Source organism: Rosa chinensis, chromosome 7 (genome assembly GCF_002994745.2).
Source record: "Rosa chinensis cultivar Old Blush chromosome 7, RchiOBHm-V2, whole genome shotgun sequence".
In the NCBI taxonomy this organism is placed as follows: Eukaryota; Viridiplantae; Streptophyta; class Magnoliopsida; order Rosales; family Rosaceae; genus Rosa; species Rosa chinensis.
This window is the reverse complement of record NC_037094.1, coordinates 8,755,707-8,772,408: the sequence shown is the minus strand read 5'-3', so window position 1 is coordinate 8,772,408 and position 16,702 is coordinate 8,755,707. Positions and strand designations below refer to the sequence as shown.

The 16,702-nt window shown below is 36.6% G+C and overlaps 2 long non-coding RNA genes across 2 annotated transcripts; one reads left to right on the top strand and one right to left on the bottom strand.

Annotated features, from left to right (window-relative positions):
- Nucleotides 1–1,870: 1,870 nt before the first annotated feature.
- On the bottom strand, nucleotides 1,871–4,030 carry LOC121050301. The gene is made up of 4 exons (XR_005802603.1): nucleotides 3,938–4,030; nucleotides 3,297–3,410; nucleotides 2,059–2,968; nucleotides 1,871–1,941 (listed from the first exon to the last, which is right to left on the bottom strand). It is a non-coding gene; the product is annotated as an uncharacterized LOC121050301 (long non-coding RNA).
- Nucleotides 4,031–14,335: 10,305 nt separating this feature from the next.
- On the top strand, nucleotides 14,336–15,283 carry LOC121050501. The gene is made up of 3 exons (XR_005803179.1): nucleotides 14,336–14,435; nucleotides 14,775–14,875; nucleotides 15,001–15,283. It is a non-coding gene; the product is annotated as an uncharacterized LOC121050501 (long non-coding RNA).
- Nucleotides 15,284–16,702: the final 1,419 nt, after the last annotated feature.

Genomic DNA, 16,702 nt, shown 5'->3' with positions numbered 1-16,702 from the left:
GCTCAATCAAATCATGCTGCCATCATCTTTGATCAACTCGAAGTAGTGTCGTCCACGCCTTTGCAAGGGGCATGCTACTTGCCTAAATTTCCTTAGAGCACACAAGAATTGCAACGCTCCTAGCCAGCAAGAGCCTAAACTGCACGTGGCGCAAAAAAGACGGTCCTTGCCAGCACAAGCTTAAACTGCACATGGAGCAAAAAAAGACGCTCCTAGCCAGCAAGAGCCTAAACTGCACGTGGCGCAAAAAAGACGCTCCTAGACGCTCCTAGCCAGCAAGAGCCTAAACTGCACGTGGTGCAAAAAAAGACTCTCCTAGCCAGCACGAGCTTAAACTGCACATGGCGCAAAAAAGACGCTTCTAGCCAGCACGAGCTTAAACTGCACATGGCACACACAAAAAAAGTCCGTTGAGTTGAAAACCTGAAAGGGCGGCTCAAGCAAAAAAAAAATTCACTTCATCCATAAATCCTTGAACTACGTGATGACTTGATCTCTTTATTTGGAAGGAGTACGTAGGCAGCTCGGAAAATTACTTCGAGTCTGTTGTGAAATTTTAATTAAAACTCGCAAGCGCACGAATCGTCGTTAGTATAGTGTGCAAGTACGAGGTCGTTCCAACTGAGGATTGAAAATTAATTTAAATCCTAACCTAATTAATCCAAACACAAAAACATGATGAACAATTAAGATAAGCAAAGTATTGTTTTTAGATTTTTCGAATAAAGAAATAATGTGAAACAAACAAACAAACAAAATAAAGTTTATAAGTTGAAAAGCAAATATGATAAAACATAGGGTTTCGGAATCAACCACTAACAATCCTATTTATGTTTCGATTCAATTAACAGATTCTTTTGTTTCTTTTGATGACAATTCCCGTATCTAAGTCCAGGTACGGCACTTAGACCATAGTTTTCCTTAAGTGTATGATTCTCTCCAGGTACGGCAGAGGTCGTATATCCTAACATGCAGTTTATCCAGGTACGGCATAAATTTAACACATAGGACTCATTACGTACTAGAAAACAAGAGAATCATGCAAACCATTACTTCAGGTACGACAATAATGTAATTCACAACTCTTAATCACAAGAACCTAATTTGAATTATATTGCAGGTACGCCTCAAATTCATATTCTAATTACTAGATGCAAAGCCCTAAGGTGATCAATCATAGAACTTAAACATAAAGCATCAATTCAAATAGTGACTAAGAATTCATCATAAAGAAATTATAAATCCATAAATAAATCATCAAAGTACATAAACAATCATGCTAAGGCATCATCTTAATCCTAGAAAAAGGTTTAGCAAAATATAACTAAATAAAACATAGAAAGAACATAAAAAGAATGGAAGGGAAAAGATGGGGAAGATGGATGAGTCGTCTCCGCTCCTTAGGCATCTTCAATGTGCTCCGAGACTCTCTCCTCATGTAAATTCGTGCTCCCTTATATAGGAAAGATTTCTGCTCATCTTTGGCTTCATGTTTCCTTGTAAAACTTGGATTTAGATTCCTTTATTCATTTGGAATGGGAAAAGCTTGAAATATCTCTTGTAGAAGTAGGAAAAAGTTCCTCATTGAATCCTCATCTGAATTAACTTCCTTGAAACATTAGGATTGATGATCTGGTGCAGCGAAACTTGAGTTCTCCACGAATGGTTGTAAATTCCCGAGTAGATTTCCTGTCTGACCTATCTTCACTAAAATAATCATAACTTTCTCCAGAAGTATCGAAATCGAGATCTGTAAAATTCTGCAGAAAGTAGACATCCCTAGCTTTCCATGCATATAAGGTTTATTGTCTGATTCGATCTGAATAACTCCCAGTAATTCGGCGAAGTTGGGTGTTCTGCACAGGCAGATTCTGGCACCTGGGCGTCTTTCAATCCTAGTTAGCTTATTTTGGCTTCTTTTCTTCTCTCTATGAAACAAACCTACAAAAACACTAAAAGATGTAAATGAATCATAAATAAGGAGAACTAAACATAAAAACCAAGATTAAGAAGCATATGGATATAGGAAAATATGAGCACATCAGAGTCCAGTCATACCAAAGCAAGAAGATGGGTCTGCTCAGAGATGTGTCAAGATCATGATTGAATTCAATGACTCAAGCATTTGGAGCTGTCCACCAACTCAAAGAAGAGATGCACGTGAAGAACTCAAATATTAAATATCTACCGAGAGCATGACTCCGCACAGTCTTTGGAAGTTCGCACCTTCTTTGGTTATCGACGAATATGCAAAGCCTAACTGCTTGAAGCGGATTCTCCCATGTCCAAAAGATGGAGGAATCCAAGCATTTAGGACGTTCACATTCTTCCTTCGGTAGCTGGCGAGGTGCCACATGAGTCCACTGGAGGATGTGAGCTTAAGGGTCATAAGGAGGGATATCGATTGCTTGAGGCCCAGTCAATGATGGATACACCTGCAGAGTAGTGCCATCACTTTGAGTGTCCTCCGGATTGTCGAGGATGGTGACTGTCCCTTTCTTGAAGCACTTGAAGAAAGCCATGGCCACAAAAGGACGGGAAGCGCGATCGCGAGTGCCTGACGACGTATGCGAAGCCTAACCGCTTTTAGTGGACCCTACCAAGCACAAAAGTGGAAGAATCTAAGCGTTTAGGACGTCCGCGTTCTTCTCTCCGTGAGTCACCAAATACGCGAAGCCTAACCGCTTTTAGTGGACCCTACCACGCACAAAGGTGGAGGAATCCAAGCACTTAGGTCGTCCGCGTTCTTCTCTTCATGAACCACAAAATACGTAAAGCCTAACCGTTTTTGGTGGACCCTACCACGAGCAAAGGTGGAGGAATCCAAGCATTTAGGACGTTCACGTTCTTCTCTTTGACGTCGACAAACACGCAAAGCCTAACTGCTTTGAGAGGATTTTCCCACAATCAAAAAGTGGAAAAATCTAAGCATTTAGGTCGTATGCGTTCTTCAATTGTAGCCAAAACCCTGCAAAAAAAACAAAAAAAGGCAATATATATATTGTCATACATATGAAATTGTGTGATATTAAAAAAGAGAAGGTGACGTCATGAAAAAGAGAGAGAAAATATATATATATATATATGTATATATATATATATGTGTGTGTATATATATATATATATATTCAGAACTGTGCAATATCTGAAGGAACAAGCAATTACGTTATGGCATATGAAAAAAGAATGATCAAAGGATGAATTATGGAATTAAGAGATCATGCTTGATTAGGTCATGCATATAATATCAGAAGGAAGATAAAGGCTAATTAATAGGGGAAGACCAACAAACCTACCTCTGCCATTGCCAACAGCTTGTGTCAAATCAAGGTTCCAAGAGAAGCAAACACAGCAGCAAATCCTGTAAGCAGAGAAAGAGGGAATGGAATTCTTCAATTATCATCAAAGTCCTGAAAAGAAAGAAAGAATATATTTAAAACAACTCTGAAAATGCATGTACTGTGTGCAAAGGGAGCATGACTAGAAAAAAAAAATCTTTGAAATGCATGTGCTCATGTCAGAAGGTGGAATGGATAAAGTCAAGGCACATGCAATTTATCAAGATATATGTAGTCATGGATGAATCATGCTTTGATTGTTATCGGGAAAAAAATATCATGCTCATATAGCCATGTTCATGTGAGAAGATATGTTCATGTGCATATAGCCATATATGAATCATGGAAATATCAATTATGCTTTGGATGAATCACGCTTTGGTTTTTATCAGGAAAAAAAAAAGAGCATGCTATGGGCTGCACGTGTAGGGGGTGGAATCAAGGCTAACGTCATACATATATGATTATAGTATGTTCATATGTCAGAATGTATGCTTAGAGCAAGTGCAGCGGTTGCACTTTGCCCGGGCCAACAAGAACACAAATCGTGTTTCATGAAATAAAAAATATATATGTCAACAGAAGATTGAGAGCCGTACCTTAGTCTTTTATGTTTTTAACAGCACACAAAGCCCGAGGCAGGGAAGTAGCAGCAAGCCCTGTCTGAAGAAAAAAACATAAATAAGTCAGGCTGCATTCATCTAGATTCCCACAGAAGGATGAAGAAACAAGTAAAATAAATCACCTTTAATTGCTTAATATTCTTCTGCAATATCAAGGGCAAACGAAAATGGGGCAAACGAAAATGAAGCAAGAAAATTGGGAGTTGCAGCCGATCCTAGAATTGCTGTTGCTGAAGAAGACAGGTTGGAAAAGTAAGTGTGAGGAGGCCGTCCCTTTAAATTAATGGGTTAGGGTTTCTCACTTCATTAATTTCCTAGTTGAGACTAGGAAAATATGACAGAAATTCTAAATTTTCTGCTATATATGGCATTAATATATTGACTGCTAAATTTTTGTGAATAAATATTTTATTCAGAAAAATCAAGCATTTATGTCATAAATATTTAACAAAAAAAATACTCTTATATAATGGGCTTTGTCATCTGTCTATTTGAAGTCCTTGCCAAATTTACAAGAAAATCTCCGCCAAATTAAGTCAAGATTTCGGGAGAATCTCTACAACTTCGGAGTTCTAGAAGTTGGTTACGGTGAAAGCAAAGCGCCGCGTCAAGCTATTATAAAAAAAAAAAAATCAAATTCAAACTTCAAGTCGCCCCTCCAACACGTGACAACATGTTTACGGCGCACCTTGAAGTGGGGGCATTTGTAGACACCAAAAATTTAATGAAAATAAAATTCATTAAATAATTCGGTCACCACTTGAAATTATGACCGAACAAATTTAGTCAGCATGTGGGTCCTGCAAATTGTCCACGTGGCTTGTGAGTCAGCAAAATCGCGCAGACTCAGAGAATGACACTTGGCGATACATGAAATGCTTGACGGCAATAAATGAATTTGCTCCGGCTAAATCAATTGATATTAAAGCGGATCAATCAAATTAATTAATTCCGAATAAAATCAAGCATTAAATCTTGTCTGCTGATTAGATATCAATTTATTTAAATTGATAATCAAGACGAAAATTAGCCATCAAATTAATTGGCTAATTCCTTAATAGTCGTGATTGAATCAGTTAATTAAATCTGATTGATTTGATTATGCTATTAATGAAATACAATTAAAATCAGCCATCAAATTAATTGGCTAATTCCTTAATAGTCATGATTAAATCAGTTAATTAAATCTGATTGATTTGATTATGCTATTAATGAAATACAATTAAAATCAGCCATCAAATTGATTGGCTCAATTCCTTAATAGTCGTGATTAAATCGATCAATTAAAGCTGATTGATTTGATTATGCTATTAATGAAAATGTAATTAATTACGTGTCATCAAGGCATTCCAAATTAAGAGAGACGCCGACACTATAAATACCCCCTCACAAATCAAGAAAAGGACTTCGGCCGGAGAGAAAAATTACTCCCAAAGTTCATAAGTCTTCAAGCGCGTGAAGAGCCTTCAAGCTGCCAAATAGCCGGTTCATCACTAACCTCAAGTCAAAGCACTCGTCACGTGTCAACCCTCGTGGCCATCATACGACTCAAGATCAAGCGTCAATCGCCCTTGAGCCAAGTACACCATCGAGGACGACGACAGACAGAGGGACGCAAGCAGACGGAAGAAACCTCTCCAAAGCTCAGAAGTCTCCCAAGCTCGTGAAGAACCATCAAGCTGCCAAATAGCTGGTCTCTTCACCTCGCCGACTTCAGACAAGCACGGGAAATCACCTACAAGCTCGGAAGTCGTCAAACACGCGGATGATCAACAAGCACCAAAAACATGTGCTGATTCATCCACCATCAAAAACCATACTCGCCACGTGACACCGCTTGTGGTTCAAATCCGATCAAGTTCAAGCCTCTACAGCTCTTGGTCAATCGTCTTCCTCAGATCGTCAACATAGCAAGAAGCTTACACTACAACCGCTCAATTCAAGATCAAGTGCTCGCCACCCTTGGATCAAATCAACGTCAGAGATCGAATCAAAGGAAAATTTTGTGAAAGAGCATCTACAGAGATTGTAACCCGCATTTAAATTAATAAAATTATTATGTTGTACACGTGTCATTCTTTAATTCGTTGCAGGATTTTTCATGTTTACAACCATACTAGGCATATTAAATGCCTCTTGTATATGTGTCAAGGCCAAAACCAATGGCCTCTAAGCATATCAAAAAGTTCAAGCCACTAGTAGGCAAAAACAAGATTTTTGCATCCTCCGCGATGCACCAACTTCTAGCAGGTCACGGGGGAGGCCATCTATACTTCACTCCAAGCTCCGATGTATCAAAATTTATAGCATGAAAACCCCTCTTGTGAGAGTTTGCAGGAAAGCAACAAAGATACTTCGCGTCAAAAACTTGGACGAAATTTGGCTCGTTGGAGTAATCTTGCCCCCCAAGTATCTTTGTCAGTTGGCGAAGCATGATCTTCAATTGCAACTTTGGAAATAATGATGTCCCAAGATCGGCTTTGTCGCCAACGATCATGTCATAGAACATGGTGTCTTCAGAATAAGCCACAAATTGGCCTTTGCCTTTGACCACTTGTTGGTTAGAATTCTCTATATCAAGAGCCTCAAAGAACTTGAACTCCTGCAAGTGATTTTTGGAACCAATAATCAAATTATAATTATCGTCATATTCATCATAAATTGGCTCCTTATCGAGATCATAATTAGAATCGCCGAAAAGAGGTGAATTGATCTCTTCTTCAAAAATAGGCATATCAAACATTTTTCCAGGCATCATATTGAGATGCCTTTATGGACTGTTTGGTATCATGTTGCAAGAAATTTGGAGTTGGATACTTGTAAACAAGAGTTAACTTGTATTGATGAAACTCGAATTTACCGTCGCGAAGGACAAATTGGCCACTGAAATAATTATTCTGGCGGTTCTTACAAGGTAGGTTGCAGATGTATCATCCACATATATCAAAGCCACCGCTTGTCCTTGAAACATTGATGAAGAATTTCAAGTTGAATTGACTAATAAAGCCAAAGATTGGCTTTCCAAGACCACAACTTAATTGATAATTAAGTTGGCCATGATTTTGATCATCTTCACCATGACGTCCAATAGCATGGCCAAGGTTAAATTGATGACAATAAGGTGGACCATGCCTTTGATTATGATGAAGCCCTATAGGCAGATAGCAACTTAATTGACAATTAAGTTGATCATGGTTTTGATTACCTCCTTGGTCGGCAAGCCTTCTCTGACGTTCGTGAGCAGGACTTGATTGAATTATAGTTGTGTAACCTTGATTCTTGCGCCATGCTCCACGTATGTCCATTATATCCACTACACCAAAAACCTCAACATACTACACTTTTTGCACAACGAAAAAAAAAGTGTTGTGTGATGAAGAAAAGTGAATCAGACAACATGTTTAGTAAACCTATGTTGTATAAGGTGGTTAAAATTCTAAAGTTTTTGTTTAGAAGGCCATTGCACAACGATTACAAGAATAATATGCTGTGTGAATCATAAAAAAAATAGTGGTAGATTTCCCTCCTAGATCTACTCAAATTTGGCTCCAAATTGGTACTACATCCTACAACAGTATAGTTATATCTATTGTATGAGAGTAGCATTCAAAACATGATACAACGGTTTTTTACTTTCTATTGTGTGATAAAGTGGGAAATATTTAGATGTGCCTTTATTTGGCCCAAAATGGCACCGAAGCCCCCCAAAAAGGTCCAAGGTTTGATTGAAATATAGCACTAGATTGATGATCACACAACCAAATTAGTTGTTTCCGTTGTGTGAATGAGTTGCATATTATAGCGGGAACTTTTCCCTCTTTGGAACCTTAGCTGAGGTTTAATTTGTTCACAATCAGACAACAAAACTTCGTCTTTATGTTGTCTGATTCATAAAGAAAAAATTAAAAACTCGCCTTTGACAACTTAATTAGCTAGGTCTATTGATTTGCTGTCTCTCCTTCAACACTTTGTCAAAACAGCCGTTTACTCAACTCGTCGAGCAGCTCTCTTCTCAACATCGATCATCAAAAACCATCAATCTCTCATCAAAACACCATGGGTCTCTCATCAAAATAGCATTTTTCATCAAAACACATATCGATTAAGGCTCGACTGTACTCATCCATCATTGCAGTCGTCGATTAAGATTTCAATCCCTCTTCTTGTTCGTGTCTATCTCTCAGAAGCCAGCCCATTTCCTCTCTCATCTCCCTTCACCTACAAATCATAAAGGAAGAAGCTCGGAGTTTTTATTCATTTGCAACACACCATGAAGGTAATTCCTACAAAAAAAAAAATCGTGTTATGACCTTGTGGGAATTCGGTGCGATTTTAAGTTTAATTAACAGAAGCACTGACCTTGTTGTTTTTGCGCAGCCCACTTGAAATCATGAACCTGTCTCTACTAAGCAATTTGACGGGTGCTCCTACCAAACTTAATCTCCACCGTGATCTATCGAAGCTTCTGGGTTCAGGTAAGATTCCAATTCCACTACTTATGTCATTTCATTTTTGAAAATATTGAAGATGGGCATATCAATTTCTCTTTTAGCTTGGGGTTTCATATGTGGTTTTTGAATTGGGTTTTGATTTGAGTTCCAAAAGGTGGAACGCTTCAGATCCGCCTCCAGCAGCTCTCGCTACCTCTTCAAGTGCCTCGGTCACATCCGCTTCCCTAACTTCGACGACATCATTTTTGATAAGGTCCGCTCTCTCTCTCTCTCTCTCTCTTCATTTTCTTCTGAGATAAACATCGGAGCAAATGCAGACTCGATTATAGGTATTCATCAGTTGAGATAACTCCCCATCTCCTTCTTTCCAATTCTTTCTATCCTCGATCCTATTTTCATTTTTTGCTATGATTATATGTTTTTGGTTTCTTCAATCCACAAGGTTTAGGGTAAGGCTAGATTCTCTTTATCACCTGATTCAATTGTGAATTGAGAAATTTAGATTGTCTTGGTTTTCTTGCATTGTGTTCATAAGCCCAGTACGAAAACTTTGCTTGCACCAATACCTTTTTTTGTCTTATATATAGGTTAATTAATCTATCAGAACATTCATCCATGTCATTCAGCTCTGTTTTTTTTTTTTTATATGTGCTAAATTTGATAGAAAATTTAGGATTTTGAAGTATGGATTTGATGTAAAAGTGAATATCAAGGGATTTGATGTAAAATTTGGGTAAGGCAATTATAGAACCACACAATTAGCTTTTCTCCTTGAAAGTGTATAGTTTAATGCCTACAAACTTGGCTTTGGACGATATTATTAGCTTGAAAGTGTATGGTTTGATTTCTACAAACATGACGAAAACTCCTAGCTGTAGTTCAATTGAACTTGAAGGTGTTGTTCATGAATTGACAAAAGGGAGACACATAAAAGAATTAAAAACATATACAAATTTCTGGATGAGATAATGAGCCACATAAAGGATTACGGGGTTTTGTCTCACAAAAGTATATTCTTTTGATAGTTTGAGGCATATCAACAGACAATTGTTTCGCTGGATTGAGGGAAATTATGGCTAGAATGATCATCATCACATCACTGAAGTTCACTTGGATTTGAGGATTTATTTCTTGCTTCTGAGGGGTAAGCTAGCAAAACATTGTACTTAATTATTCATTTCTGTGACCTACCGAGTAATTTCAATGTATAAATTTCACTTTATAATGTACAAACTACAGTCCATGCGTCACAGTCTTCTTCAATATTTATATGTTAATAGCATTCTCTTCTAGTTGTGAAACTAAAAACTCCTTATTAAAGTTAGTTAGTTAGTCTACAACTGTGCAATATTACAATCTAGTTTGAGAAGCTTCTCCTATGTTTTCAATATCCATAATCAAATAACACACTTTGTGCGAATTTTGTCTTGTCATTAGTCGGGATGCCTTTAATTTGGAAGATGGTGTCCCATCCCTTCTTTTGAAGTTGGTCACTTGTGTGAAGTTTAAAAACATTTAGTAGTGATACCATCCGTAATCTATAGGTACACTATCCAGGTCAATTGATAAGTGGTTGCCTCAACTTATTTTCAAGTTTTGAAAATAGGATTATTGAAATTCTAACCGGAAATGTATTGGTACGCCTGAATTAAGCGCACAAAATTACCCTGCAAAAGACAATTGTTAGTATAGGATAAGCAGGGATCGTTCAGTCCGGGGATTGAGGGTACACCTGTAATTGCAAAAATAAATTAATAAAAGTAAAAAGTTTTATGTACAAAAATAACAAATAAAGAATTAAAATAATAAAGTAAAAAGTATTATGTACAAAAATAAAACAAATAATAGAAATATATACAAGTTAATGTAAAAAGGGGGGATTGGAGTTTTCAAAACGCAAACAATAATAAAAGAAAGAAAATGTTTCAATTTTTAGGGATTCCAAATCAGATGTATGGACGTTGAGAACTTCGTAATCCACCACTAGCTAAGCTAAGAGAAAGACAATTTAAACTAATCTTCAATTACTAAGGCATGTGAATGAAACCAATCAAGAACTTTAGGATCGCCGCTAAAGCTTTATTTTTCCCAAAATTACTTAGAACCGTGAACGCACTGCATCCTAAGCTTGCTTATATGCAATCAAGGTGTAGAACGCTACCCTATCAAATTAACTCATTAAGTACACATAAACACATTAAGCTCTTTGGAAAGATTGATTTTAGAGTACAAAACTAGTGAGGAACGCTATCCTAGCATGCATTCTATTTGTTTGATTTCACCTAACATGTAGGCTTTACTGCTTGAGTGTTTTAAGACCGTGAACGCACTGCACCTGAAAACTAGCTCCAATTACATGCTCATATTTGGGTGATCAATCTAAGACATAAACATATAAAAGATTTTATAAAACAAAAGCAAACAAAGCATTCACAAAACCTTGTAATCGAAAAAGAGATTCAAAAGCTAAATATCCATCACATAACTAGGATTTCATACTAGTTCTCAACAAGAAAATTACTCACTCATAGTTTGGAAATCCAAAAAAAATAAAACCAAAAGAAATTACAAGGAAAAAGATAGAATTACACCATGAAGGGAGTGGATGATGAAAAGCTTGAGACATTGATCTTGAATCTTGAAAGCAAGACTTCACTATCACGGCACAAGGTGGATGATGACGGCTAGGAGGCTTCATGGCTTGTTCTTCTCTTCTTCTCTTTGCTTGGAAATGCAGAAACTTGAAACTAGAGGATGGAAAGGAAAATGGAAAGGAAGTGGAGAGACAAAGAAGATGGAATGGATGAAGGAATGTGTGTAGGAAAATGAAAAGGAAATGGAGAGACAAAGAAGATGGAATGGATGAAGGAATGTGTGTAGGAAAATGGAAAGGAAATGGAGAGACAAAGAAGATGGAATGGATGAAGGAATGTGTGTAGGAAAATGGAAAGGAAATTGAGAGACAAAGAAGATGGAATGGATGAAGGAATGTGTACAGGAAAATGGAAAGAAAATGGAGAGACAAAGAAAATGGAATGGAAGGAATGTGTGTCTTAGAATGAGAGGAGAAGGTGTTTATATAGGGAAGAAAAAGAAGAGTGAAATGATGAGTGGAAGAAAAATAATGAAAGTGGATCTAAGTTCACTTGTAAAATATGGAAAAGATAGAGAAATGATGAAATGAAAGCAAAGCATGAAGGTGCAGCAACATGGAAGTGATGATGATCTATTAAAGAGATTGTAGAAGAAAAATATATCCAAGGAAAAAGAGAAAAGCATCTAGCTTTCTTCATGTGGGTAGGAAACATGAACATGTGAATATTGAGCTGTTTTTAGGTCAGTTTCTGCCCTTTTATTCCTTCAATTATTTCTCCAACAAGACTTCATTATATGCCTTCGACTTCTTCATATGAAATGTTCCACTATAAGTGTAGATCATCCTGACAAATTTTCAGATTTTTATTCCATGCAGTTGGGCCGAAAATGCTGCTGGACCTCTTACAGGTCCAGTTTTCCAGTTTTGCTTATGTAGAAAATTGGACTGATTGTTTGAAGGTCTTCCAATCATAGTTTGTTCTGGCACTCTTCATAAGAAATGATCCTTGAGCTTTCTATAATGAATATAGAAAGTTTCAACTCATTTGGAGTTCGGATGGTTAGTCTGCCACTCGTCATTTCTTGTCTAGCTCGTTTTCTCATTGGTTCAATTTCTCCAAGACACGTTTGTCAGGCCAAAATGCTCATTTTGGGGCCAAACAGCTCATTTCATCATCATCTACTCCAATGTACCTAAAAAATATAAATTGAGTTAAAAATCGATTCGTTAAGGAATTAACTAAGCAAAATGTGAGGAATTAACTATTAAAATACCACATTAAAATGCTCATATCATGTATCTTCTTTGCTAGTAATGAACTATACATATATATATATATATATATATATAAATTGAACATATGAAATCCTTGTCTCATTTAGAGTTTAGGCTGCAAGAATATTGCTAGATCAATCTGAAGTTCTATGGTTGATATACTCTACGAACAATACCATTAAATTGATTGATCAATTTAACCCAATTTCAGAAAGCTAGCCTGAAAAGGTACAAGTCCTTGTATTTCTGAATGAGTGATTCTCTATGGCTGTAAGAGTGATCTCTAGCAGACCCCAAATGTTTAGTCCAAGCTTGTATTCCTACCTAGTTAGGTCTATCCAGTTAGATAACGTAAACGTATGCCCTTCTAGTTGTTAAGACAGAGGACAAGGGAAGAAGGCAATTATAGAACCACACAACTATCTTGCCTCCTTGAAAGTGTATAGTTTGATGCCTACAAACTTGGCTTTATACGATATTATTAACTTATCTGACATTGTCAAAGAAACGTATTTTGGTGCCATAAGTTTTGGAAACTAATACTTAATAGTTAATACTATTTTTATAAGACAATTCTCTACTGTTACAACAACCAAATATCTGCTTATTTCATTCCTGTTCGCTAACAAACACCGATCCACTCATTGACAAGGGTTTCTCTTCTAATTGAGACAGGCCATTCTGTTTGCCACCTAAAACTCTAATACTCAATGTTCAGTTTTTTTCGTTCTTCTATCTTGTTTGTTTGGATTTGTTTGCTTTGTTATCCGAATTCATTTCAAATGAGGCAGTTTTTCACTGCAGGGTCTACACATTAGCAGTATATCATTCCTATTTGATGCAAATGTGACATAGGATGCCTTCTATACAGTTTATCCATATTTATACATTCAATCATTCATGTTATGCTATAATCAAATAGAAAGCCCCAATTAGGGAAATGTCGAGTGTTGATGTTTTCATGATTCTGTGGTTAACTATTTTAGAATTTGAGGTAGGGAAGGATCTAATGTGTTCATATTATATTTTATCATGTTTAACTGAAGTATGTTTTGTACTCTTGGGATTCCATGACATAGGCAACTGATTGAATAGTTGGGAAATAATTGAACAGGGGGAGACCGAGTCATAAGTACTTTCCTGCTCTGTAATATTTGCTTTCGCAGTTGTACCTTAAGCTATACTGCTATTCTGAGGATGGTACAGTCAGACTTTCCAACACTGAATTAATCTCTCTTGTTTTTTTTTTTTTAATTTTGAGTCTGAGTAGTTTAATAACTCCAATTCAGTTCTCTTTTCCTGACTTCATTTTTTGAAAATATCAATTCTATGTTGTATACTTTTTTTGCTTAATGGCCAGCAACATGGTTCCAAACTAACTGTTTTCAAACTTTGAGTTATTCAATGTAGGATTCTATGTTTGTTTGGATGTATTAAAAGCAATTCGAATAGATGTTTTCTTGAATTGGTTATTTTTTTTCTTTTTTCTTTCTGTTTTTGAGCTGCTAAAATTGGTGTTTATTTGTTTTATTTTGTATCCAGTGCTTTGCATTCTGGGTGGTTCACGTTTTGATGAGAAGATTTGGTTGAAAACAAATAGAATACTTGTGGTATTTGATTGTATTTATTTTTGTTTAATTGATTAGTTGAAAATTATGTTTGTTGTGATAGGGCCCTAGCTTCAGACTCCAAATAGAACAGCTGCAGTTAGTTAATTGGTTGTGTATCAGCTAAGGTGTCAATGTTGTATTAACTATATGAAAATATAAAATGTGGGTCACAGTTTTGCAATTTTTTTTTTCAGAATAAGAAATGTTTCATAATATTAACATTCACTTATTCAACGATTTAATGTATGTAAGAAATCAGTACATTGTTTTTCATCACATTGGTTGAAGTTCTGAAGTACTCATGTGTTTTCTCTTTCCTTACAGCAGATATATTCTGTGCACATCACCAAAATTTCATTTGGGTCTTGTCTAGTCGTGCATTATGGAAGTTAGGACATGTTGAGGTTTGGATTAAATCTGATGGCCTTGTTTATTATTCTCAGCAGCCCCACAATTAAGGCATATCCGGTGGAGTTGGAAGAAGCTGTAGAGTGAGTTTGACTGGTGCAGTGAGTTTCATTGCTATTGTTGGAGCTAGATTGGTGAGTACTCTAAGCTTGATTGTTGAAATTGCGGACTGCTATTAAACTTGTTTTGAAGCTTTAATTTGTTGAAATCTATTGTTCTATGCTTAATATATATCATGGTATCATTGGATTTGTTGAGGTGAACTGTGTAGGACTGGTTTGGTTCATATATACTACATCTGCAGTTAATGTTCTTATTGGAGAATTGTTTGGATGTTGTTTTAGCATAGCTTTTCCCAATGGAGAATATGATCTGTGTTTGTTAATGGACCTCCTTTTTCACCACTTGTGGTTTTCAAAAAACAGTTTTTCATTTTTGACTTTTCACTTGTTCATTAATTTGCTTGTGTTTAGAGCATTCCTCCCCAACCTAGCAACAAGGAGTGCGGGTACTTTATCATGCGATATATGAGAGATATGATTGAGGATAAGACATGTCATTGTTTCCTTCCAAGGTATCAACATATATAGCTATAAATATAGTCACTTCACTCAATTTTTATTAAGTGTGTTATTATATCCATGCCTCATTCACCAAAATGATTAACTGATCCTTTTTGATATAATAAACTGATTTCAGTGGGAGAGGAGAGGCAGCAGCCAATACACCCAAGCTGATATTGATCAAGTGCGAAATGAGTGGGGGAAGTTTGTTGTCATCACATATGTGCACGAGTCATGAAGTAGCGCACTTGTTGGTACATTTTAGATAAGGAAAACATCTTTTTTGTGCTTCTCTGCTGGTACATTGTTATGCACCATGTGTGGCATGTTTTGGAACAATATATGTACGTGTATCAGCTTTTTGATGTCCCAAGTAGATGGGCATGCACTAGAATGCTCTTCTTGTGTAAAATGTTGGTTTAAATGATTACGAAATGCACTCCTTTTGCTTTATATGAATCATTTGATTATTTGCAATGTTTGTATTTGATAGAGTACTGTTCATTTGGTAAATGGACCAAATGAATGCACAATCTAATTCAGGAATGGGATGTTTAAATGAACACATAACAGATTAGATATAATGATCATTGTTTGTTGTCTGAATGGTTAAAAATGGGACAAAAATACATTGTAATCAATCATCACACATCGGTTTTTCACGAATCAGTGTCTTCTGATTTACACTCAGACAACAGAATTAATTGAACTCTGTTGTCCTACAAGTTAATCACACAACAGAAGCAATTGAACTCTGTTGTCCTAAAGTTAATCACACAACAGCTATAGTTTAAGAACTGAAGTTTGAAGAGCAATCAGACAACAGACAAAATAAAAAAATGTTGTCTGACATGCTTAACATACAACGGTTGCAAACTGGCACTGTTGTCTGAAGACACCCCTCAACTGCTGCGTAGCTGCGCGCTTGGCATCTGCTGAGCCATCTACCGAGCTATCACACAACAGTTATAACACACACCTGTTGTCTGTGTGTTTATCACACAACTGTGTTCCACCGTTGTCTGATTTTTCATTAGACAACGGCTTACTCTACAACGATGGGTCTCCAAATCCCACAACGGTTTTCTGCCATTGTCTGATAACAAAATTGGTGTAGTGATCCCTTCCTTAATTTACCCATTGTAATCAATAGTAGGAATATATATGTAATCTTGACGCCAACCTCGCTATCCTACCGTGAGTGTTTTAATTGCAAACGTATTCGCTACTCACAGTAAGGCTAGCCCACGTCCACTATGGACCTTTCATGTAGACCAACTATATATTTTCGATTACTAGTGGCAGCTTGCACGTCAATCTCCTCCTTTGTTGAACAATGCTTGGTAATCAAGCAAATCAACTCTCTTTAATTATCAAATATTTGATAATTAATGAATATCCAGATTTGCTTCAAGATTGCTTGATCTCCAAGTAGGCTTTATTTAGCCTATATATAGCTTGGGCCACTGATCTTGGCCAGGTTTTCTTCGAGACGCCCTTGTCGGAAAAAAATATTAATTTTGGGTTCAAACAAACGGCAACACCTGACCTGTACAGATTCCGGTAGCATTTTCAGCCAAACTACGGTGAACTAATCTCTGAAATCTTACCATCATGATCTACACTTATCAAGGAACATTTGGTATGAAGAAGTCGAAGACCAATTCCGAAGTCTCGGTGAAGATTCAATTGAACGAAGTTTCGGAAGTAGAAAATGAATCCTAGTTGATCGAATAAGGGTAACTTGGCCGAGAATCCATTTTGGACGGATTTGTTGTGCATTTTTGGAAGGGTTATGTTGCTACAATTCTCAAGGAGAGTTCTAGAAAAATCAAACA